We start from the raw sequence: 25,841 nt of genomic DNA, 5'->3' as shown, positions 1-25,841 counted from the left end.
TCTTGTGCAATTGAAGTACATTTTGTGTACCTTTAGAGTAAATGTTTTAAATGGCACTATTGCCTGGCTATAGGTTTGGACAATGTTGGGCAGATAAAATATATTATGCTCACTTTGTTAAAAATAGTGCTGCCCACATGGAGGCCTGTCACCCAAGTAATGTTAATGTGTGTTGGGGGCTGGCTGTGGGCAGGCAGAATCCTTGTAGCCTGGGGCTTGGTTTTGGGGTTAAGCCTTTCCCACTCTTTTTGATGTGGGGTGGTACAATCCCATCATGCCCCAGATAAGTGACTTTGTATTAGAGACTTCCCTATTTTGTATATTGGATTAAAGGTTTGGATTTCTACACTATAAAATGGGCGCAGAACGGGAGTTTGCTCTCTCGGTTCCTGAGATTAGCATTAGAGAGCAGAGAGAGAGCAGAGAAAGGCCACATGGAGGAGACCAGGAGAAGCAGCCAAGGTGGTGGAGTGCTGAGTGAGAAGCCAGTTTGTGCAGTTTGTGCAGGGAGAAGGAAGGAGATGGGGAACAGAGGTGAATAAGTCTGGTGAGCTAGAAACCTTTGATTCTAGGAAACTCAGATAAATCAGTAGCTTTGTGAGCATTGAATGTGAGTGGGTTTTGGAGCCCAGTGTGTGTTTTTACTTGCCTGCCGGGTGCAAGCTAGGATTAAAGGTGATGGCCCATCAGTTCTTGGCTCCATTGTTTCTTTACTGACTGTCCGTATCCAATGTGAACCTGCACAGGCCAGGTAGCTGTGATGGTGGCCCTGGCCACTGGCTTTACAGACAATTAACTGAGAAATTCAAGTCAATTATTTAAAAGCATTTGAACTTACAATATAAATATAATTGCAATTATACATGGTAATTTATGTGATCAGTAACATGGCCCAACTTAGATAAAATCTAAAAGAATTGTGTTTTATTATCTGAGGGCTATCATTAATTTTTTTTATAATTTTTGAATTTAGAATGAGCCTAAAATAACATAAACATGTTAAAGACTCATTATTTTTAACACGACCTAAGAGAATAAAATTAGTTTCCATAGACTTACTATCAAATTTTCCTTACTTATATTTAAATGTAGTTTTTATTAGACACATGGAATTTCTGAAACCAAAGCTATTTTGTTTTCAACTTTAGCAGAATAGTCTAAGTGAATATTACCAAAGTGAGAGAAGGGCTTTACCTTTTGAACTTGAGTTAGGAGATTTAGGTTGTTCCAATCTTAGAAACCAATTTAATTCATGTGCAATTATTAACATTCTCATGTTTCTATCATGTGTACAGATTGTTAATTAAGAGTCAAATTACCTTCAACTGTGTTTTAGAACAAAACTCCAAACTTCAGGAGCTACAAATGATACTAAATTTTCCTGTCTAACAATTATTGGTGTTATTTTGGTAAGAAACTATAGACTGGTTTAAACCCTTTTTTGTTAGTAATACACATTTTTTGAATATTTGGATTTATAGATTTATCATTTGTATTATTTATTTTTTACTTGGACAATTTATTTCTTTTATTTGTTCTTTATGTAAAGGGTTTGTGTTTGCTTTGATGGTTTTAAAATGTTATTTATCACTTTGGTCAGGTGACTCAGTGGATAAAGCATTATCCCAACTTTCTGAGGTCATGAACTTGATCCTTGGTCAAGACATGTACCAAAAGCAATCAGTGAGTACACAACTAAATGGAACAAGTTAATGCTTCTCTCTTTCTCTCTCTCTCTCTCTCTCTCTCTTCCTTTCTGTCCCTTCCATTGCCCTTTCTCAGATCAATAGAAAATAGAATAAATAAAAATAAAACAGAAATATATGAAAGTAAGCAGTATGAGTGTAGCTTGTTTTATAGATGGTAATATTTGGACCAACAGTAATGTTATTTTATTTGAATATTAATATTTATTTGGTTAAGTTCAGTTAAATGTACAGTGGTTTGTTTATTTAAAAAACATTGATTAGTAACATTAATATAAATATTAGTTGTATATAAAAATCTGTATACTCTATTATATATTCAAAAGCAAAAGTTTAGTTTTCTTCCATTAGCATATATTTGATCCCCTCCACCCTTCCATCTACCACTTCTGCACTGGCTTACCATTCTGGTGTTTGTAACTATGATTTTGTTTTCAGTTAATTTTATTAGTAGATTAGTTATTTTTGTTTTATATTACACATGTGTAAAATCATATGGTTTTTGTCCTTTTCTATCTGGTTTATTTCACTTAGCATAATACTCTCAAGATTCATTTATGTTGATACAAATGGCACTATTTCTTTTTTTGGCTAAATATTATTCCATTATATTTATTCATTTACATATTTATTTATTAATCCATCAATGAACATTTCATTTTTTCCATATCTTGGATATTACAAATATTGCTACAAGGAACATAGAGGTACATATATCTTTTTGAATTAGTATTTTTATATTCTTTGAGTAAATACCCAGAAGAAGAATTGCTGGATTATATGAAATTCTTCTTAATTTTTAAAGGAAACTCCATAATGTTTTCCATGGTAGCTGAACTAGTTTACATTCCCACCAACTATATAGTGGGATTTCTTTGTCTCTATATTTTCTTCCATAATTATTTTTGTTTATTTGATGATAGTCATTAAACATGTATGCGGTGATATCTTGTTGTGGTTTTGATATACATTTCCCGAATAGTGATGTTGAATATCTTTCCATACTCCTGTTGGCCATCTGTATGTCTTTTTAAGAAAAATGTCTATTCAGATCCTCTGCCAAATTTTTAATCAGACTTTTTTTGTTGAGTTGTATGAGTTCTTTATATATTTTGGAAATTAACACCCTATTAATGAAATATGTAATTTGCAAATATCTTCTTCCTTTCGGTTGGTTGCTTTTTTTGTTTTGTTGATGGTTTTCTCTGATGTGCAGAGGTTTTAGTTTAATGTAGTCCTATCTATTATTTTTGTTTTTGTTTTCATTGCCTTTGTAGTCAAAGTCACAAAAATACCATTTAGACCAATGTCCAGAAACTTAGTGCCTATGTTTTGTTCTATATATTTTATTATTTTAGATATTTATTCTATTTTGAATTAACTTTCTGCATGGTGTAAAATAATGATCTAGTTTCATTCTTTTGCATATGTCTTTCCTGGTTTTCCATTTATTTTCCCATTTTTCAACAGAATTCCTTTTCTCTGTTGTACATTCTCAGGTCCTTTGCTGTAAGTCAGTTGGCCGTGTGTGTGTGTGTGTGTGTTTGTGTGTGTATGTGTGTGTGTGTGTGTGTATTTCTGGGCTCTCAGTTACAACTGTAATATTCTTAATGCTATGTGACAAATAATGTTTTAGTACTCATCTGAGGTCTAAGTCACTCTAATTTAGCTCATCATGTCAATTTTCAAAGTATGTATTATCCAATAACAACCAGGGATTTTATAAATACACAGAGAAACATGAGGAAATTATCAACAGATGTTACTCACTCAAAATTACCTACATGACAGCAAACCAGAACAATATTTAATTTGCTAGCAGTATGGACTAATATGGGCCATACTTTGGGGATTGCTAATTAACTCAGATAATCGAGAGAAAGGTGAAAATATTTCTAATTATATGGTGACAAATATTTGCCAAAACTTCAAAGTGAATAAGAGGAAAGATTTTTAATTTTCTTTCGATGAACTGAATGTGAACCACACATAAAAAGATATATTAGTAAAGCTTAGCAGAACATTTAATTGTCTTTGCTGGTAATACACTAGACTCTGACCCATTCAACCTTATTTAGCAGAAAAAGAAGAATAAAAAGGACATTTAAGTCATAACTTATTACTATAAATCATTAACTGCTTCTACTTAATTTTAGATTTGCATTTTTAAATAAACTAATGATATTTTTATTTTATTAATTAAAGAATTTTGCTTTTTTTAATTTTTATTTTTCTGAAGCTGGAAACGGGGAGAGACAGTCAGACAGACTTCCGCATGCGCCCGACCGGGATCCACCCAGCACGCCCACCAGGGGTGACGCTCTGCCCACCAGGGGGCTATACTCTGCCGCAACCAGAGCCACTCTAGCACCTGGGGCAGAGGCCAAGAAGCCATCCCCAGCGCCCGGGCCATCTTTGCTCCATTGGAGCCTCCGCTGCGGGAGGGGAAGAGAGAGACAGAGAGGAAGGAGGGGGGGTGAAGAAACAAATGGACGCTTCTCCTGTGTGCCCTGGCCGGGAATCGAACCCGAGTCCCCTGCACGCCAGGCTGACGCTCTACCGCTGAGCCAACTGGCCAGGGCCTACATTTTTATTCTTGCTAACATTGTGAATTATGTCACTTAATGAACAACTAAAATATTTTACTGCTTATTAGTAAAAAAGAAGCTTCATCTTACCAGCTCTTGCAAGTACTGCATGTTTTTCTCTTTCTTTTTTTATTTATTTTCTTTTTTTTTTTTTTAAGTGAGAGGAGAGGAGATTGTCAGACTCCCATAGGCATCCAACCAGGATCCACTCAGCAGCCCCCATCTGGGGCTGATGCTTGAATCAACCAAGCTATTCTCATGAGGCTGACACTTGGAAAACCAAGATATCTTCAACACCCAAGGCCCATGCTTGAACCAATAGAGCCACTGGTTGTGGGATGGGAAATGAGAGAGGAGAGGGAGAGGGTAGGGGAGAGAGGCAGATAGTTGCTTCTTATATGTGCCCTGACCAGGGATTGAACCTGGGACATCTACATGCCATGTCTTTTTTTTTTTTTTAATGTTTTAGGTAAATGTTTTTGTGCATGTTTTTATCTCACTTTTACATTTAATAAATCACATAATTTTTTTCTTTTATAAGAATTGTATCAGCCTGTTAAATACCTGTACAATACTATTTAATTTAACATTGAAAAGAGAAGCCAGACACATTTTAACAAATCTATTGAAGTCTATTTTTATTCCACCTATTTGTATCTACCGCATAAGACTTTGAAGCTAACTGGGGACCAGGAGAAAATTCTTGCATGAGTATTGAAAGAGAAAGAAATAAGAGGGGGAAGAGAAAGAGAGGAAAGAAGAAAAAAAGAGAAGAAAATGTTCCCAAATTACTCAACTTGGAATGTCAGAATCACCATAAGCTAAAATAATACCCAAAATGACCAAATAAACCAAAGTCTAATTTAAGAGACTCATCATTTCAATAATTTTATCTTATTGATTCAGTAGTTTTCTTTTTGAGGAATATATAACCTACTGATTCCAAACAATTTAATGCATAATATGAAATTTAAAAAAGAAATATTTTAGAATTTTGTACTAGGGAGAATCCCATAAAATGATACATTATATTTAATATTAATGTATAATAAGATATTTTTTTAATTTTTTTTCAAACTAATTTAACTCTTATTAGTCAAAGAGTTCAAAAGAATCATCCTGTGAAGATCTTCTCAACTCCTCAACAAATGAAATAAATTAGGAAACCCTTGGACTTTGATTATTACAACAACAACATTCTTATAGGAAAGAAGTCTTACATAAAACATAAAAATATTCCTCCATCTTCTACTTTATTTTTTATCATCATAATGAAAACCTCCTGGTATATTCCATTCTGATTTATGTTACCATTTGTTTATCCAAATACAATACAAGGTACATGAGAGTGAAATAATTCATTTTGCTTCCTGATGCATACTCCAAACTGAGAAGAGAGGCTGACCCATAAAATTGTTTATTAAATATTAGTTAAATGAATTCATGAAAGATAGACACAAAAGAGCCCAACCAGACCTTAAAAGATGACAAAAAAAGAACCATAAATCAGAGATTGACCACAATATTATATTAAAAAAGATTGTCATGAATTTGAGTTCAGGAATGTTTCCTGTTTTCTTTATAGACCCCTAAAGTGAAATGAGAAAATACTGTTGGATCTTGCAAAAAAAAAATGAATTAAAATGCAGGATGCCCTGCGAGACATAGTCAGTTATAACTGTCACTGATGACTAGCCCTAGCCTCATTTCTACTCAGTGGCTTCTGCCCCATATTATCCATTAACAGACCATTCCCCAGTTTGGCACATATTAGAAGCAATTATCATATACTGTTTTCTTATAGCTGAGTTCTTATCAAGGTCCTTCATGGATGGTGTATTCAAAAAATCTCATTGATTTTCCCACCACAAAGAATTAAGTGTTTATGCTCTTCTCCATTGTTATAAACTAGATTTATATATCTGGACCATGATAACATATTAACAATCATAAGATTCTAATCTCCAAATGGCAAATGGCTTTATTTCAACCCAAAATGGCAGTTCTATGAAACATATAAATCAATGATGTAAATTCAGTCCAAAAAAAAATGTATGAAAAAATTTAAACTTCAACAGTTTGGTTTCTAATATTTTTACTAAGTATTAATATTGTTTGCTATTAGAGAACATGTATTTTAGACAATAAATTCTTTTACATCCATGAAGAAATTTACTATTATAACCCAAACTCTAGATAAATAAAAGTGGCTTTATTTGATACCAGTTTCATAAATATGAACCTGATGAACTTCAAAGTATATAGTATTTGATTATGTATGTACATTTCTAAAGATATTTAGTTCCAAATTGACGTACTTTTGACTGCTGAAATTCTCCCGTAAGCTTAATGTTAATTTTTTATAAAGACTAAAATATTTAAGTTGGCTAAAAAAAGCCAATATTGTCTATACTGAAATTTATATCTCATCTCATGCCTGTATCATTCTTGTTCCCTATGTTCTAACTATTTAGAGTAATAGTGAACAAATCATACTCCACGATGATACATGAGTTTTGGACTTGATAATGTTTATGCTAAGAATGGTCTTCCCACTTATTTTCTATCTAAAATATTCTTGCAAGATTAAAACACTCAAAGATGCCTGCCCTTTAAGTATTAAAGTTGTGTATATGTATATAATTTATTTAAATGTAAAATGTATCATTGCATACCATTTTGTTTATTTATATTCAATAGATTGATTTATATATGCCAGGCAAAATGTTACATGTAAAAATACAATGATAACTCAAAAAGAGTCTGATACTTCTACTTGTAATGGTTATGTAGTAAGATCAACAGAGATCTTTCTGCAATTTCATTTTATAAAATACAAATAGAGAAAATTACAGATTGCTTCTCTATAGAACACAGCTGTGCCATGGATGCCTATATAAAGAAAATTCTCCTTAATTAGGTTAATTGTTTAATAAATTTATAAAATTTCAAAAATTACCAATGTTTGAATTATGCTTCATAGGTTAAACATGGAAGTGGGAGAGTAATCCTGTGAAAAATTTTGAGATTTAAAGTTAAGTATACAATTTAAGTTGTATTTATAGTATATTTTAAGTATGCATCTTTGCTGAAGTCACGTAATTATTATGTACCTAAGTAAAGTGGGATTATTATGTTCTCCTAAAAAAACTATTTTCTGTTATTTCACAAACATACATTGAAGATCTACTATGTTCAGACACTGTTCTACTGTTCTTGGAAGTGAAAAAATGAGACAAAAATTCTTGCTTTCAGGGAATTTTCATTAATGCTGTGAGTGACATAATTTGAAAATATAAAACAGTAATGCACAAATGGTAAATTATATAAATAATAAATATATGTTCTTAAGTAAGTAGAATTAACATTTGGTGGATTTTTGCTCACTTTAATTTTGATTCATATTTATGTACCTCACATCCTTGTCATTGCCACATTAAAATTTTTTCCTATTATTTATTAACTATGCAACACTACTTAATATATTCTAAGAACTACATTAAGTACTTTGCCTATAGTACTTTATTTAATTTTTACAGTTAAATAATGGGATGTCTACTATTATTAGCCTCATTTCACATATAAGGAATTTAAAGTAATTAGCAATAAAATCATTTTCCAAGACAAATCAACAAAAAAATGGTAGAAAGATTATTACTCAATCAATATTAATTTACCTATGTGCTATGGATCCTCACAATGTTTGTCAATGTTAAAATAAGTCAGTAATCATGTATAATAGTAATACTTTTATAAATCACAATTTTTTATATTTATACAAGGGATCAGTAATCTTTCTGTAAGGAACTATATAAGCTCTTGTCACATATATTTCTTTGCTTTATTTTGTTTGTTTTACAATGCTATAAATATAAAATTCATTTTTTACTGAGGGATATACAAAATCAAGTCAGGCATTTCATTAATGAATGGTTCAAAGACCATAATTAATGGTAATGAAAATATGTCTTGTTTTTTATTGGAAGTTTGCTGTTGTTTTTCTCAAGGTATAAAAATTTATTATGTAATACAGTATAATTAATGTAATAATCATCCTTTTTTATTTTTTAGGGATATTTTGACTGGGTAGGTGGCACACAATACAATACAAAATGATGTATCATAGACTTGTACACTTTTAACCTATAAAATTTTATTAACTAGTGTCACCACAACCAATTTAATTAGAATATGTTTATTGTTAATTATTAGATTCACCAAACAAATAAAATTTTTGAGAATATTTAAGGCTAATCATTTATAAATTTTAGTACATTTTGTATATAAAATATCCTATTCTGGTTCAAGAAGAACTTCAAAATTTTGTGTATTTTGTAAAGAAATAAAAAATTTAAGCATTAAATGAAGTTATATTTTTATTTGAAGTAGATAGAAAAGAATATTTAGTGTTGAATCTTTTTTTTCATACTGAATACACATGACTTGAAGAAATCCAACACTTGAAGAAAAGGAGAAAAGATGTCTATATTAGAAATTTATTTTACTTAATTATGTGATATCTAAATGTAAAGACTAATGATGATATTCATGATGAAAATAATAATAATGATAGTTTCTGCCTAGAATGTATGTGTGTGTGCATATATATAAATATATATATAATATATAATTTTTTATCCATTCATTTAGTGAAGGACATTTTGGCAGTTTCCATATTTAGAGTATTTAAAATAATGCTGCAATTAATATGGGTATGAAGAGGCTGATTTTTAACCTTTTTGGGTAACAGATCCCTTTGAAAATGTTGTGTTTCTCCCAAAGAAAATGTCATTAAGCCACACACCATTTTGCATATAATTTCAGGGCACTTTCTAGTTTTTAAGAAACAACCAATGAACTTCCAGTGTTTTTTACACAAAAACAATAAAAGCAAGTAAATTTGACTTTGTGGAATGTAGACATCAACCCTTACACAGAGACAGGAACATAGAAGCATCTCGGAAATAACCACGTGGAAAATGTTTAACAGAACACTTTCCATGTGTTGGGGAACATTACCTTCCAGGGCTCTTAAAATTCTCTGGGGAGTTGAGTGGCAGAATAAAGTAGCTGTTGAAGTGAGGGAACTGGTGTTAAGCCATGGAGGGGCAGGGATGCAAAACCTGCCTTTGTCACCAACTGGCTGAGTGATCTTGAATATTTATATTAGAAAAGGAGGTTGCAAATCAATGACATAGCTACCACCTTAGAAAAACAGAAAAAAAGGAGCAAATTAAGCCAAAAACAAGCCACAGGGAGAAATAAAAGATAAGAGCAAAATGCAAGGAAGTTAAAAATAGTGAAGAACAAAAGAGAAAATTAATGCAATCAAAATCCCATTTTTAAATTCATTAATAATTTGAATAAACCAATAACAAAATGGATTAAAAAAGAGAAAATGGAAATTTCTACTATCAACAATAAAAGAAGAGGCATCACTAAGAGGTATTTCATATCCAATATTATGGATATGAAAATGAGAGATTATCATTCTCAACTCTGTTCCAATAAATCAGAAAACTTACATAAAATATACATATTCTTTGAAAGAAACAAAGTAGCAATGTTTACTCAGAATGTAATAGATAATCTTAATAGTCTTATATTAATTTTAAAAATTGAATTCTTAGTTAAAATATATTCTCACAAAGAAAACTGAATAGCCTAATGGCTTCAGTGGTGAATTCAGTCAATATGTAAGAAAGAAATTATACCGATTCTATATGCATTCTTCCAGAAAATGAAGAGAAGGAAATATTTACTTTATTAGGTTAGTACCAGCCTGATGCCAAAATTAGAGAGAAAAAAGAACAAATAAAACAACTACTAATATTCTTAATGAACAAAGACTTAGACATCATTAACAAAAATATTAGCATATTAAGTCGATAATATATGTAAAAAAGTGTAATACATTTTGATTAAGTGCACTTTATTATAGAAATGCTACATTTAAAAAAGCGAACAATTTATTTATTGTTTATTTATTTATTTCCTTATCTAGAGAGAGGCAGAAAGGCAGAAAGGCAGACACAGACTCCCGCATGCACCCAAATGGGATCCACCAGGCAAGCCCACTAGGGAATGATGGTCTGCCCATCTGGGGCCGCTGCTCCATTGCTCATGAGCAGAGAGCCATTTCAGCACCTGAGGTGAGGCCATGGAGCAATCCCCAGTGCCTAGGACCAACCTGCTCAAACCACTCAAACCTTGGTTTTGGGAGGGAATTAGAGAGAGAGAGAAGGGGGAGGGATGGGGAAACATATAGTCACTTCTCCTGTGTGCCCTGACTGGGAATCTAACCCAGTACTTTCATAGGCCAGACATATGCTCTACTGCTGAGCCAACTGGCCAAGGCTGCAATTTATTTAACTACATCAGCATATTAAAAAATAAAAGCCACATAATTATATTAATAGATACAAAAGAAGCAGCTGACAAAATTCAACATACCATAAATTTATTTATAATAATCAAGACAAATTAGGTATTAAAGTAAATTTCCACAGTTTGATAAAGGATTTCTAAGTTCAACCTATCTCTCACATCATAAATGGTAAAAAAAATAAATAAGTATTTCTTGATCAGGTGGTTGTGCAGTGGATAAAGCATTGGACTAGGATGTGGAAGACCCAGGTTTAAAACCCTGAGGTTGCCAGCTTGAGCATGGGCTCATCCAGTTTGAGTGCATGCTCACCAGCTTGAGCACGGGTTCGCCAGCTTGAGTGTGGGATCACAGACATGACCTCATGTTCGCTGGCTTGAGCCCAAAGGTCTCTGGCTTGAAGCCTAAGGTTGCTGGCTTGAGCCCAAGGTCACTGGCTTGAGCGAGGGGTCACTTGCTCTGCAGTAGCTCCTGGTCAAGTTATCTATGAGAAAGCAGTCAATGACAACTAAAGGAGCCACAATGAAGAATTGATGCTTCTCATCTCTCTCTATTCCTGCCAGTTTATCCCTATCTCTCCCTCTGACTCTTTCTCTTTCTCTGTCTCTGTCACACACACACACACACACACACACACACACACACACACACTATATGTCCTTAGTATTAGGAACAAAAGTCAAGAATATGCTCTTTTATCACTTCCATTTAACTCTGCTGGAGTTTATAACCTCTGCATGAAGGCCAAAAAAATTTTACATTTTCAATTTCAACATTTTTAAAACACTTTTGTTCTTTAAAAGACATGTTTAAATAGCCCTGGCTGGTTGGCTCAGCGGTAGAGCGTCGGCCTGGCGTGCGGGGGACCGGGGTTCGATTCCCAGCCAGGGCACATAGGAGAAGCACCCATTTGCTTCTCCACCCCCCCCCCTTCCGCTCTGTCTCTCTCTTCCCCTCCCGCAGCCAAGGCTCCATTGTAGCAAAGATGGCCCGGGCGCTGGGGATGGCTCCTTGGCCTCTGCCCCAGGCGCTAGAGTGGCTCTGGTTGCGGCAGAGCGATGCCCCGGAGGAGCAGAGCATTGCCCCCTGGTGGGCAGAGCATCGCCCCTGTTGGGCGTGCTGGGTGGATCCCGGTCGGGTGCATGCGGGAGTCTGTCTGACTGTCTCTTCCCGTTTCCAGCTTCAGAAAAAAAAAAAAAAAAAAAAAAAAAAAAAGACATGTTTAAATAAATAAAAAAGGAAGTCGAGACTAGGAGAAAATACAATGCACATATCTGTTTTTTGTTGTTACCAAATTCATTGCAGAATAAGATTATAATTAATTTTTCATTCAAGAGCACTCACAGCTTTTTTATATTAAAGTTTTAAATTTATTGAGTTAACATGGACTCAAGTGTTCCACTAAATATAATGCACTCACCCCAACAATGTGTCCCCATTACACCCCTTTGCCCCTCATCCCCTAACTTTTGCCCTCTCTTCACTCTGGGATCTGCTGTCCTATATCTGTATCTATGTGTCATATATATATATGTAATTTCATTAATCCCTTTACCTTCTCTGATTCCATTCCCTCATCCTCCTTACCTCTGACAGCTGTTCCTCTAGTCCCTGTGACCCCACCTCTGCCTCTGTTCTGTTCCTCGGTTCATTTTAGTTCATTAGATTCCACATATAAGTGAGACTATACATTATCTTTCTTTCTCTGACTGGTTTATTTCACTTAGTATATTAATCTTTAGTTCATCCATGCCACCACAAAAGATAAAATTTCCTTCTTTTTTGTAGCCATGTAGTGTTCCGTTGTGTATATGCACCACAGCTTCATTATCCACTTGTCCCCTGATAGACACTTGGGCTGTTTCCAGATCTTGGCTATTGTGAACAATGCTGCAATAAACACTGGGGTGCATTTCTTCTTTTGAATTAATGTTTTGGGATTCTTAGGTTATATTCCTAAAAGTGGGGTAGCTGGGTCAAAAGGCAGTTTCAATTTTAATTTTTTGAGGAAATGCCGTACTGTTTTCCACAGTGGCTGTACAAGTCTGCATTCCCACCAGCAGTGAAGGGGGTTCCCTTTTCTCCACAACCTCGCCAGCACTTATTGTGTGTTTTTTGTTAATGACAGCCATTCTGACAGGTGTGAGGTGATATCTCACTGTGGTTTTAATTTTTATTTCTCTGAAGATTAGTGACATTAAACTTTTTCTCATGTCCCTTTTGGCCATCTGTATGTCCTCTTTGGAGAAGTGTCTATTCAGTTCCTTCGTTCATTTTTTAATTGGATTGTTTATCTTTCTGGTGTTGAGTTTTAGAAGTTCTTTATAAATTTTGGTAATTAACCCCTTATCAAATGTATCAGTAAATATGTTCTCCCATTGTGTGGGTTGTCTTTTTATTTTGTTAACAGTGTCTTTCCTTGTGCAAAATCTTTTTTGTTTAATATAATCTCATTTGCTTATTTTGTCTTTTATTTCACTTGCCCATGGAGATATATTGACAAAAATATTGCTACAAGAAATATCAGAGAGTTTAGTGTCTATGTTTTCTTCCAATATTTTTAAGTTTTTATGACTTACATTTAAGTTTTTTATCCATTTTGAGTTTGTTTTATGAGTGGTGTGAGTGGTGGTTTACTTTCATTGTTTTACATGTAGCAGTGCAATTTTCCCAACACCAGTTATTAAAGAAAATATCTACTCCATTGTATACTCTTGTCTCCTTTGTTAAATATCAATAGACCATAAAGATGTTGCTTTATTTCTGGGTTCTCTGTTCCGTTCCATTGATCTTTATGTCTGTTCTTATACCAATATCACGCTGTTTTGATTACAATGGCCTTGTAGTATATGTTGATGTCAGAAAGTGTGATACCTCCCACTTTGTTCTTCACTTTTAAAATTGCTAAGATTATTTAGGCTCTTTTTTGGTTCCATGTAAATTTTTGGAATATTTATTCTACATCTATGAAAAGTATCATTGACATTTTAATAGGAATTGTATTGAATCTTTTTTTTTAATAAATTTTTATTAATGGTAATGGAATGACATTAATAAATCAGGGTACATATATTCAAAGAAAACATGTCTAGGTTATTTTGTCATTAAATTATGTTGCATACCCCTCGCCCAAAGTCAGATTGTCCTCCGCCACCCTCTATCTAGTTCTCTGTGCCACTCCCCCTCCCCCTAACTCTCTCCCTCCCTCCCTCCCATGTCCTCCCTCCCCCCACTCCTGGTAACCACCACACTCTTGTCCATGTCTCTTAGTCTCATTTTTATGTTCCACCAATGTATGGAATCATGTAGTTCTTGTTTTTTTCTGATTTACTTATTTCACTCCTTATAATGTTATCAAGATCCCACCATTTTGCTGTAAATGATCTGATGTCATCATTTCTTATGGCTGAGTAGTATTCCATAGTGTATATGTGCCACATCTTCTTTATCCAGTCATCTCTTGATGGGCTTTTTGGTTGTTTCCATGTCTTGGCCACTGTGAACAGTGCTGCAATGAACATGGGGCTACATGTGTCTTCACGTATCAATGTTTCTGAGGTTTTGGGGTATATACCCAGTAGAGGGATTGCTGGGTCATAAGGTAGTTCTATTTTCAGTTTTTTGAGGAACCACCATACTTTCCTCCATAATGATTGTACTACTTTACAGTCCCACCAACAGTGAATGAGGGTTCCTTTTTCTCCACAGCCTCTCCAACATTTGCTATTACCCATCTTGTTGATAATAGCTAATCTAACAGGGGTGAGGTGGTATCTCATTGTAGTTTTGATTTGCATTTCTCTAATAACTAATGAAGCTGAGCATCTTTTCATATATCTGTTGGCCATTTGTATCTCTTCCTGGGAGAAGTGTCTGTTCATGTCTTCTTCCCATTTTTTTATTGGATTGTTTGTTTGTTTGTTGTTGAGTTTTATGAGTTCTTTGTATATTTTGGATATTAGGCCCTTATCTGAGCTGTTGTTTGAAAATATCATTTCCCATTTAGTTGGCTGTCTGTTTATTTTGATATCAGTTTCTCTTGCTGAGCAAAAACTTTTTATTCTGATGTAGTCCCATTCATTTATCTTTGCCTTCACTTCTCTTGCCATTGGAGTCAAGTTCATAAAATGTTCTTTAAAACCCAGGTCCATGAGTTTAGTACCTATGTCTTCTTCTATGTACTTTATTGTTTCAGGTCTTATATTTAGGTCTTTGATCCATTTTGAATTAATTTTAGTACACGGGGACAGACTGTAGTCGAGTTACATTCTTTTGCATGTGGCTTGCCAGTTTTCCCAACACCATTTGTTGAAGAGGCTTTCTTTTCTCCATTGTGTGTTGTTGGCCCCTTTATCAAAGATTATTTGACCATATATATGTGGTTTTATTTCTGGGCTTTCTATTCTGTTCCATTGGTCTGAGTGTCTATTTTTCTGCCAATACCATGCTGTTTTGATTATCGTGGCCCTATAATATAGTTTAAAGTCAGGTATTGTAATGCCCCCAGCTTCATTCTTTTTCCTTAGGATTGTTTTGGCTATTCGGGGTTTTTTATAGTTCCATATAAATCTGATGTTTTTTGTTCCATTTCTTTAAAAAATCTCATAGGGATTTTGATGGGAATTGCATTAAATTTGTATATTGCTTTGGGTAATATGGCCATTTTGATTATATTTATTCTTCCTATCCAAGAACAAGGAATATTATTTCATCTCATTGTATCTTTTTCGATTTCCCTTAACAATACTTTGTAATTTTCATTATATAGGTCCTTTACATTCTTTGTTATGTTTATTCCTAGGTATTTTATTTTTTTTTGTTGCAATCGTGAAGGGGATTATTCTTTTGAGTTCGTTTTCTAATATTTCATTGTTGGCATATAGAAAGGCTATGGACTTTTGTATGTTAATTTTGTATCCTGCGACCTTACTGTATTGGTTTATTGTTTCTAATAATCTTTTTGTGGAGTCCTTTGGGTTTTCGATGTATAGGATCATATCATCAGCAAAAAGTGATAGCTTTACTTCTTCTTTTCCGATATGGATGCCTTTTATTTCTTTGTCTTGTCTGATTGCTCTGGCCAGAACTTCTAGCACCTCGTTAAATAAGAGTGGAGAGAGTGGACAACCCTGTCTTGTTCCTGATTTAAGGTAGAAAGTCCTCAGTTTTATGCCGTTTAATAGGATGTTGGCTGATGGTTTATCATATATGGCCTTTATCATGTTGAGATATTTTCCTTCTATACCCATTTTGTTGAGAGTCTTAAACATAAAATTGTGTTGTATTTTATCAAAAGCCTTTTCTGCATCTATTGATAAGATCATGTGGTTTTTGTTCTTTGTTTTGTTGATATGGTGTATTATGTTAACCGTTTTGCATATGTTGAACCATCCTTGAGATTCTGGGATGAATCCCACTTGATCATGATGTATTATTTTTTTAATATATTGTTGTAATCAGTTTGCCAGTATTTTGTTTAGTATTTTAGCATCTGTATTCATTAGAGATATTGGTCTGTAGTTTTCTTTCTTTGTGCCATCCTTGCCAGGTTTTGGTATGAGGGTTATGTTGGCCTCATAAAATGTGTTTGGAAGTATTGCTTCTTCTTCAATTTTTTGGAAGACTTTGAGTAGAATAGGAACCAAGTCTTCTTTGAATGTTTGATAGAATTCACTAGTATAACCATCTGGGCCTGGACTTTTATTTTTGGGGAGGTTTTTAATAGTTTTTTCTATTTCCTCCCTGCTGATTGGTCTGTTTAGGCTTTCTGCTTCTTCATGACTCAGTCTAGGAAGGTTGTATTGTTCTAGGAATTTATCCATTTCTTCTAGATTGTTGTATTTAGTGGCATATAATTTTTCATAGTATTCTACAATAATTCTTTGTATATCTATGATGTCTGTGGTGATCTCTCCTCTTTCATTTTGGATTTTATTTATTTGAGTCCTGTGTCTTTTTTCCTTGGTGAGTCTTGCTAAGGGTTTGTCATTTTTGTTGATCTTTTCAAAGAACCAGCTCCTTGTTTTATTGATTTTTTCTATAGTTTTTCTGTTCTCTATTTCATTTATTTCTGCTCTGATTTTTATTATCTCCTTTCTTCGGTTGGTTTTGGGTTGTCTTTGTTCTTCTTTTTCTAGTTCCTTAAGGTGTGAAGTTAAGTGGTTTACTTCAGCTCTCTCTTGTTTGTTCATATAGGCCTGAAGTGATATGAACTTTCCTCTTATTACTGCTTTTGCTGCATCCCAGAGATTCTGATATGTCGTATTTTCATTTTCATTTGTCTGTATATATCTTTTGATCTCTGCACTTATTTCTTCTTTGACCCATTCATTTTTTAGAAGTATGTTGTTTAGTTTCCACATTTTTGTGGGTTTTTCCCCCTCTTTTTTGCAGTTGAATTCTAGTTTCAAGGCTTTATGATCAGAAAATATGCTTGGTACAATTTCAATTTTTCTAAATTTGCTGATATTGTCTTTGTGGCCCAATATATGGTCAATTCTTGAGAATGTTCCATGTACACTAGAGAAAAATGTATACTCTGTCGCTTTGGGATGAAGTGTCCTGTAGATGTTATCATATCCAGGTGTTCTAGTATTTCGTTTATGGCCACTATATCTTTATTGATTCTCTGTTTGGATGACCGATCTAGAGCCGTCAGCGGTGTATTGAGGTCACCAAGTATGATTGTATTTTTGTTAGTTTTTGTTTTAAGGTCAATAAGTAGCTGTCTTATATATTTTGGTGCTCCTTGGTTTGGTGCATATATATTAAGGATTGTTATGTCTTCTTGATTCAACTTCCCCTTAATCATTATGAAATGACCATTTTTGTCTCTGAGTACTTTTTCTGTCTTGTAGTCAGCATTATTAGATATGAGTATTGCTACACCTGCTTTTTTTTGGGTGTTGTTTGCTTGGAGTATTGTTTTCCAGCCTTTCACTTTGAATTTGTTTTTATCCTTGTTGCTTAGATGTGTTTCTTGTAGGCAGCATACAGTTGGATTTTCTTTTTTAATCCAATCTGCTACTCTGTGTCTTTTTATTGGTAAGTTTATTCCATTTACATTTACTGTAATTATTGACACTTGTGGGTTCCCTACTGCCATTTTATAAATTGCTTTCTGTTAGTTTTGTATCTAGTTTGATTCTTCTCTTTTGTTTTTCTATCATTTGTTTTTGTTTGTTTGTGTTCCATACTTCTTTCCTCTGTTGCTACCTTTTTTAAGTCAAGTGTTTTTGTGGTGGTTTTTTTAAGGGTGGTTACCATTAAGTAATGAAAAGGGTACCTACCATATCCATTGTAGTACCCTATCTTATAAGTATTTCTGCACTTCATCGTCCTTTGCTACTGTTAATCTCCAACCTCTCCCCCCTTTTTTTCCTTTGTTGTCACAGTTTAAGTTTGGTTTTATTGTGTTCTTGGTGGAGCTGTTACTTGTGGTGTTGTTTTCTTTTGTTCTTTGAATCTGGTTGGAAAACCCCCTTTAGTATTTCCTGGAGTGGGGGCTTTCTGTTGATAAATTCTCTCATCTTTTCTGTATTTGTGAATGTTTGTATATCTCCTTCATACTTGAAGGATAGCTTTGATGGGTATAGTATTCTTGGCTGAAAGTTCCTCTCTTTCAGGGCTTTAAATATTGGGGTCCACTCTCTTCTAGCTTGTAGAGTTTCTGCTGAGAAATCTGATGATAATCTAATAGGCCTTCCTTTATATGTTGTATTCTTCTTTTCCCTGACTGCCTTGAGAATTTTTTCTTTGTCATTGGTTTGTGTCATCTTTATTATGATGTGCCTTGGAGTGGGTTTGTTGGGGTTAAGAAAACTAGGTGTTCTGTTTGCTTCTTGAATTTGAGGCTTTAGTTCCTTCCACAGGCTTGGGAAGTTCTCGTCTATTATTTGTTTGAGTATATTCTCCATTCCATTTTCTTTCTCTTCTCCCTCTGATATACCTATTATTCTTATGTTATTCTTTCTGATGGAGTCAGACAATTCCTGTAGGGCTTTCTCGTTTTTTATTATTTTTGAGTCTCTTTCTTCTTCTCTCTGTTGTGCCTCAAGTTGTTTGTCTTCTATTTCACTAATCCTATCTTCAATCTGGGCTGTTCTGTTAGCTAAGCTTGTTACCTTGTTTTTCAGCTCGTGAATTAAGTTTTTCATTTCTGTTTGATTTGTTTTTATAGTTTCCATTTCCTTGGTAATATATTCTTTGTGTTCATTGAGTTGTTTTCTGATCTCCCTATATTGCCTTTCTGTGTTTTCTTGTATCTCTCTGAGTATTTTTAAGATTTCTATTTTAAATTCTCTGTCATTAGGTCCTAGGCTTCCAATATGTTAAGTCTTTTCTCCATAGATTTTTCCACATCTATTTGTGTTACCTCTCTTTCTTTTGTATCCATAATATTCGATTTCCTCTTTCTTATCGGCATCTGAGGGTGGTCTTGTTGATAGCACTAATTAGAATTAATAAAGTGTAAAAAGTAAAAAAAAAAAAAAAAAGGTAAAACACCCCACAAAAAAACAGTAATAATTTATTATTTCCCCCTTTTTTCTTTCTTCTCTTTCCCTCCTCTCCCCTCCTCAGGGAAATATCATGCCTATAATGGAGGGCCTGATTTGGGGTGAAGAGTTCAAGGGGCAAAAAAAAAGGGAGTAGGGACCTATTTAATGCAAAAAAAAAAAAAAAGGAAGAAAATCTTAGACAAGCATAAGATGATTTGCTTGTAAGTGATGGTCAACTAAGAGATATAATGAGAGGGATAACAGGGAACCAGAAAAAAGGACCAAAAAAGAATAATAAAGAAGAGAAAAATAAAAATAATAAGTAAAAATCTGTTGTATTAAGTGGAGCGAAGACTAAATACAATGGAGACCTTGGGTTGGGAGGACCCAAAATGCCACAAAAATAAACAAACAAGAAAAAAATAAAAACAAAAGCAAATAAGAAAAATAAAGCCAAAAAAAGCCTTGAGTCCCTAATTAACTAATTTGTTCGTGATTGAGGATTAAATGGGAGAAAAGTACAATGAGAGAAGAAAAAACGAATGGAAAGGAAAAAATAAGAAAAAGAGAAAAACGATGGAAGAAATAAAAAGGAAAAGAAAAAAAACAAAATAAAGCAAAACAAACAAACAAACAAAAAAACAAAAGAGGAGAGATTGAGAGTTAAGTGTTTTGGAGTATAACCTTAAAGGAGGGTGAGGATGAAGAAGAGAAATAAAATGTAACACTCATGGGTAGTGTAGTTCAAGAAAAGGGAAGCATAAGATGGGCAGAGAATAGAAGGACCGAGGTGGAGGAAATAAAGGCAAAAAGATAGAAGAAACAAACAAACAAAAAAAAAATTAGTGGAACAAGTTGTAAAGTCTGTGGATTTTTCTTGATTTTGAGAGGTTAACTTCTTCCTTTTTCTTTTCTCTCCCTCTTCCTGGTCGGTGACTCTGTACCCCAGGCTCTGCCCCTGTGTCACACTTAGGTAGGGATTTGCAGTTGATGGGATTCTATGGCAATGTCCTATAATTGGCTTTAGTCTTGCTGGTAGTCAAGGCTTGTTGGCGTTTGCAGGGTCCAACGATGAGAGAGTTTGCTTTCCTGGAGTCTCTCTCCTAGTCCCCCCTTTCTGAATTAGCAGCCTGGTGATCCAGCTATAAGGCTGCAACTGCTTCTGCCTGGGGAGTAAGAGGCTCAAAGAGCTGGGAAATCCCCACTCTATCCCCACTCAGTGCAAGGCTTTGGGAAAGGCTCTGAGAGTCAGGGCCTCCAGTGTAATCAGGCGGGGGTGGGAGTCAATTGTTGTCAAGGTGACTGTTCAGCGCCTATCATTCAGTTGGACCTCTCAACCCAGGCTTTCCACACTTTGTAGCCTGTTTTTCCTGGGAAGAAGAGGCACTAGTCTCTGCTTGCGACTAGTGTAGTATAGATCTTATTATCTGCCAAGTCCTTCTTGTTAGCGTTTATCCCTGAATATGGAGGCTCTATCAATCAGAAGTTGCCCCCGCCCCTTTAGCGAGAGGCACTAAAAAATATCACGCCTCTTGTCTTGGGTCGCTGAACTGAGAGAGATCTTATCAGTTAGAACCGAGGGTGCACAGGTTTCATGGGTTAAGCTAATTTCAGTGATTGGGTCGCAGCTGTGCTCCCGAAGGTATTTTAGGCTGCCTGCGCGCGCCCCTCCCCCAACGCTTGATTGTTAGCTTGAATGGCTGGGTGAGGTGCCCCGCCCACGGAGAGAATCTCCCAAGTAGAAGACCACCCTGGTGCCTCTCCCGCTCGCCCTGCCGCTGGCGGCTGGATAGCACCAGGCGCAGGATAATGGGGCACCCTGGGTGTGCGGGCCAGTAGGGCGCTCTGGGTGCGTGGAATGCCCAGGGCACGCGCGCGAATGGGGTGCTCCAGGCACTGGTGGCTGTCGACTCTCACTCGCAGTGTGCAGGCCGCTGGGAACGTTAGCGGTGCTCGCTCTGCAACCGGACCGGGCGCGCACCCGCGGCCGCTCGCAGCGGCGGCTCGCGGCTGCTCGCGGCTCCCGAGTGTGGGCTGACTCACCACAGGCGCACAACCTCGCGGCTTGAATGAATGCCCCTGCGGTAGCTTCCTCCACACCCTCGTCTCTCAGATTCAAGTGATAACAGTCCTTTCGCTATCAGTTTGTGTGGAACTCCGGAATGCTCCGAGGATAAATTTTTCTGTTTCTAGTTGATAAATTTGTTGTGATTTAGGGGAGAGCTGTCGGACGCGCTGCTCACGGCGCCATTTCCGTGACGTCACTTTGTATTGAATCTTTAGATTGCTTTGGGTAGTATAGACATTTTAATGATGTTAATTCTATCTGTGAACACGGTATATGCTTCTACTTGTTTTTATCTACTTTTACTTATTTTTTCAATGTCTTATAACTTTCCTAATACAAGTCTTTTACCTCCTTGGTCACATATATTTCTAAGTACTTTATTTCTTTTTGTTGCAATAATGAAGAAGATTGTTCCTTAATTTCTCTTTCTGACAGTTTTTTTGTTACTGTATAAAAAAGCCACTAATTTTTTAATATTAATTTTATATTCTGCCAACTTGCCAAATTCATTTATCAGGTCTAGTAGTTTTTTGACTGAGACTTTAGGAAATTCTTTGTACAATATCATGTAATTAGCAAATATTGACAGTTTTACTTCTTCTTTTCCAATTTGGAAGCTTTTCATTTCTTCTTCTTGTCTGATTGCTGTGGATAGGAATTCCAGAACTATGTTGAATAAGAGTGGTGAAAGAGGGCACCTCTGTCTTGTTCCTAATCTTAAGGAAATGGCTTTTAATTTTTCCCATTGAGTATAATGTTGACTGTCAGTTTGTCATAGATGGCCTTTATCATGTTGAGGTATGTTCCCTGTATTTCCATTTTGCTGAGAGTTTTGATCATAAATGAGTGCTGGTTTTTATCAGATGCTTTTTTCTGCATCTATTGATATAATCATGTGATTTTTATCTTTCATTTTGTTTATGTGATGAATCACATCTATTGATTTGTGAATACTGTATCAGCCTTGTCTCCCTGAAATAAATCTCACTTGATCATGTTGTATGATTTTTTAATGTATTGCTGGAACTGGTTTGTTAATATTTTGTTGAAAATTTTAGGCAAATCGGTCTATAGTTTTCTTTTTTTTGTCTTTTTTTTAATGTCTTTATCTGGTTTGGGAATGAGGATAATGCTTGCCTCATAAAATGAGCTTGGAAGTCTTCTTTCTTTCTGAAATTTTTGAAATAGCTTGAAAAGGATAGGTGTTAGCTCTTCTTTGAATACTTAGTAAAATTTGCCTGTGAAGCTATCTTGTCTAGGATTTTTGTTTACTGAGGGTTTTTTGATATATACTTGTTTAATGCCATTTATTTTTTAAATCTACAATCTTCTTTTTCTAGATTTATTTTTCCCTTTGCTATTTTTAAAGCAGGACCCTTAACATTTCTTGAAGTATTGGTTTGGTTGTAATGAATTGCTTGAGTTATTTGTTTGTTTGTTTGTTTTTTGTCTGAGAGGCTTTTTATTTCTCCTTCAATTTTAAATGATAGCCTTGCTAGATAAAGTAGTCTTGGTTATAGGTTCTTGTTTTGCATCATTTTAAATATTTCTTGCCAATCCCTTCTGGCCTCAAGTGTTTCTGTTGAAAAGTTGGATGTCATCTTTATGGGGACTCCTTTGTAGGTAATTAACTGCTTTTCTCTTGCAGTTCTTAGTGCTTTTTCTTTATTTCTTAACTTCGGCATTTTAATTATGATGTGTCTTGGTGCAGGCCTCCTTGAGTTCATCTTTCATGGGACTCTGTGCTTCTTAAATTTGTGTGACTTTTTTCTTCATCAATTTAGGGAAATTTTCAGCTATAATTTCCTCAGATGAGTTCTCTATCCCTTGTTTGTTCTCTTCTCTTTTAGGAACCCCTATAATGTGGATATTGTTATTCTTCATATTGTCACTGAGCTCTCTTAGAGTTTCCTGAGTCTTTTTTGAGTCTCTTTTCTATTTTGCTGCCTTCTTCTGTGCTTATGTTTATCGTATCCTCTAAATCACTGATTCAATCTTCTTCTTCATCTAGCCTACTGTTAATTCCTTCTAGTGCAATCTTTATTTCTGATTCTATATTTATCATTACTGAGTTTTTTTTAACATATATGATTTCAATGTACTTTATAATACTTGCTCTTTGTTTAATTTCTTATTGTAATCATTATTTTAAACTCTGCATCTGGTAGTTTGGTAACTTCTATTTAATTTAGTTATTTTTCTGGTGATTTCTCTTGTTGATTCATTTGGGTCATATTTCTTTGCCTATTTTGTCCATTTAATTGGTAACTCTGCATTGACTTTAAATATTTTTGTGATGTCTTTATGAGAAAGATGGGCTTAGTGTACTAAACTCCAAGCCACCTGAGTTTCTTGCTTTAGTAATATTTTTTTGAGGTGGTATTGCCCCTTCAATTGTATGTGAGTATTGAAAGCAATTGGTTCTTTCATGGCTATAGTTATTCTTTCAGGCTGGCTGGCTCTAAGGGTCAACCTTGATCATGTGTATTAGACACTATGCAGTGTCCATTCTGTTGGGTATCTTTATTCTCTGCAGTGTCTGGTGCCTGCTGGACTCCTCCTTTGGGCATGCTACTTATGTAGCTAGCTGAGTACAGCATTTGTGCTCTCTGCCACTCACTGCTGGTTGTGTTGGTTCTAGGTCTCTTTGGGTTGTTGTTAGTTGTTGGTTGTAACTTCCCATGGGCTACCTGTCTGGAGCTACTGCTCTGTTTGCTGTTTGTGCCTGCTTTTTCTATGACTAGCTAGTGTGCGAGGGGCCAACCTTTGTATAAGGATTAGCCTTTCCCTGTTTAGAGCTGACAGCAAGCTCCATAAAAACCCCAAACTCCATAAGATTTGCTTCCACTTTTCAGCTTCTCTGCTTCCTCTTGTAGCAGCATGGGGTTCCTCCAGAGTCATCTGTAGAGAAACTGTAGTGTGGGCTCAAATTGGCATCACAAAACCAACCCCTCTACAGGTCACAAATTTTGTGGGTTAGGGAAGCTTCAGTTGGGAATACAACTTTAGTGGGACCCCCTATTTCAGAAGTCTCTTAGTCAGTAGCTCAGTATAGGGAAAATGGCCCTTACTCCAGAGCTTAATCCCTCAGACACTGCTGAATACTTCAATTCTGTTTCTCCCCAGTGAGGTGGCAGCATGTTCAGACTAGGTCAGGCTAACAGTCCCCTCTGCAGAAGTTCTTCCATCTGGTTAGCCCCTGGTCTCAGGGAAGAAGACTGAAAGAGTCCTCTCCTGGGGCTAACTGTGCTCCCCCTGAAAGTGACTAAGACCCTCTACCAAACCCAACAGGCTGGCAGAGTCCCATACTTTGAATGTCTGTGCTCGAAGCCTCTCTTCCTGTGGAAACCTAGCCCTGTGGGGCAGGCTAGGGCTTGCTGACTATAAAGATCCACCCTTTCTGATGCATGTGAGCCACTGTGCTAGTGCTCATCACAAAAAACAAAAGTCGCCTCAGCTGAGCCCGTTTTACGATGACCCCTCCCTTAGGACACACTGCCAGCAAGAGTTGTTAGGTCCTGACTGATGTTATCTGCAGCTGGCCTCTAGATATGCTGACTTTGGGTCTCCCTGGAGGGAACCCAGTGTAAGACCAATGAGGGACACTACCTGTGACTTGCCCTCAGCAACTTTCTTGGAGTTACAAGCAATCCAGAGTTTGTTGCTGCCTCTTCTGGGCCAAGGTGCTCAGGGAAATAACAAGCCTCACACATAGGCTCATTTTTACTCATGTTCTCATGTTGGACTTGGGAAATGGTCCACAAAAGGCCAAGGTTTCCTGAGACCCCAGCTGCTGGCTGTTTGTTGGGTTTGGCCACTGAAATGAAACCTCTAGTATAGTCTATAGCCTGGGACAAATCAGGGATGAGGAAGGGTGGTGAGTGTGGTTCTTCCCCTTGGCCCCAGGTGTCAGTCTGTCTAGACTTTTTTCACAGACCTCAGTAGGGTATGGACCCAGGAATCCAGTGGGTGTGACCTCTGGACCCAGAAATGTGGTCTGCCTGCATTCTAGACAGTTCATGAGAGACCCTGTCTCTCATGAGGTGGAAGCATCAGTCTTAGACTCAGGTGAGTGTTGGGGGTAAGGAGCTCCGGCTTCAATGCCAGAAATCTGAGTCACTGACATATCCCTGCTTCCTGGTTCACTTTTCAGAATGGCCCAGTCTCCACAGGCTGGGGAAGGAGAGACTCCCAAGGGTGGCACAGTTGCTTTTCCCCAGGCTGATGCTGCATAGATAGGCCTGCTTCACCCAAGAAAGATAGTGACTGCAGTATTTGAGAATAATTCAGCACAAGGATTCTGGTGATCATCCTCTGCAGTGTTTCTCCTGGGGCTACCAACTTCACACTCTCCTCATGCATCTTTAGTCCTCTCAGCCTTCCCTCTGCCAGAGCCCTGGGTAAGTGACTGTGAACTGAATTTTCTGCACTGGCCCTTTAAGACAAAGCCTGAATCTCTGAGAGCTCCATCTCTTTCTCGCAGACCAAAACCTCAGCTCTTTTGACCAGTATATGCTGTGTGGGTACCTCTTCTAGGCTCTGGGGCTTTAGGCTGGGGTACTGGGTCTGTGGCTTAAGACCCTCCCCTCTCAGGGC

Source organism: Saccopteryx bilineata, chromosome 1, assembly GCF_036850765.1.
Source record: "Saccopteryx bilineata isolate mSacBil1 chromosome 1, mSacBil1_pri_phased_curated, whole genome shotgun sequence".
Lineage (NCBI taxonomy): Eukaryota > Metazoa > Chordata > Mammalia > Chiroptera > Emballonuridae > Saccopteryx > Saccopteryx bilineata.
This window is presented reverse-complemented; position numbering follows the sequence as displayed.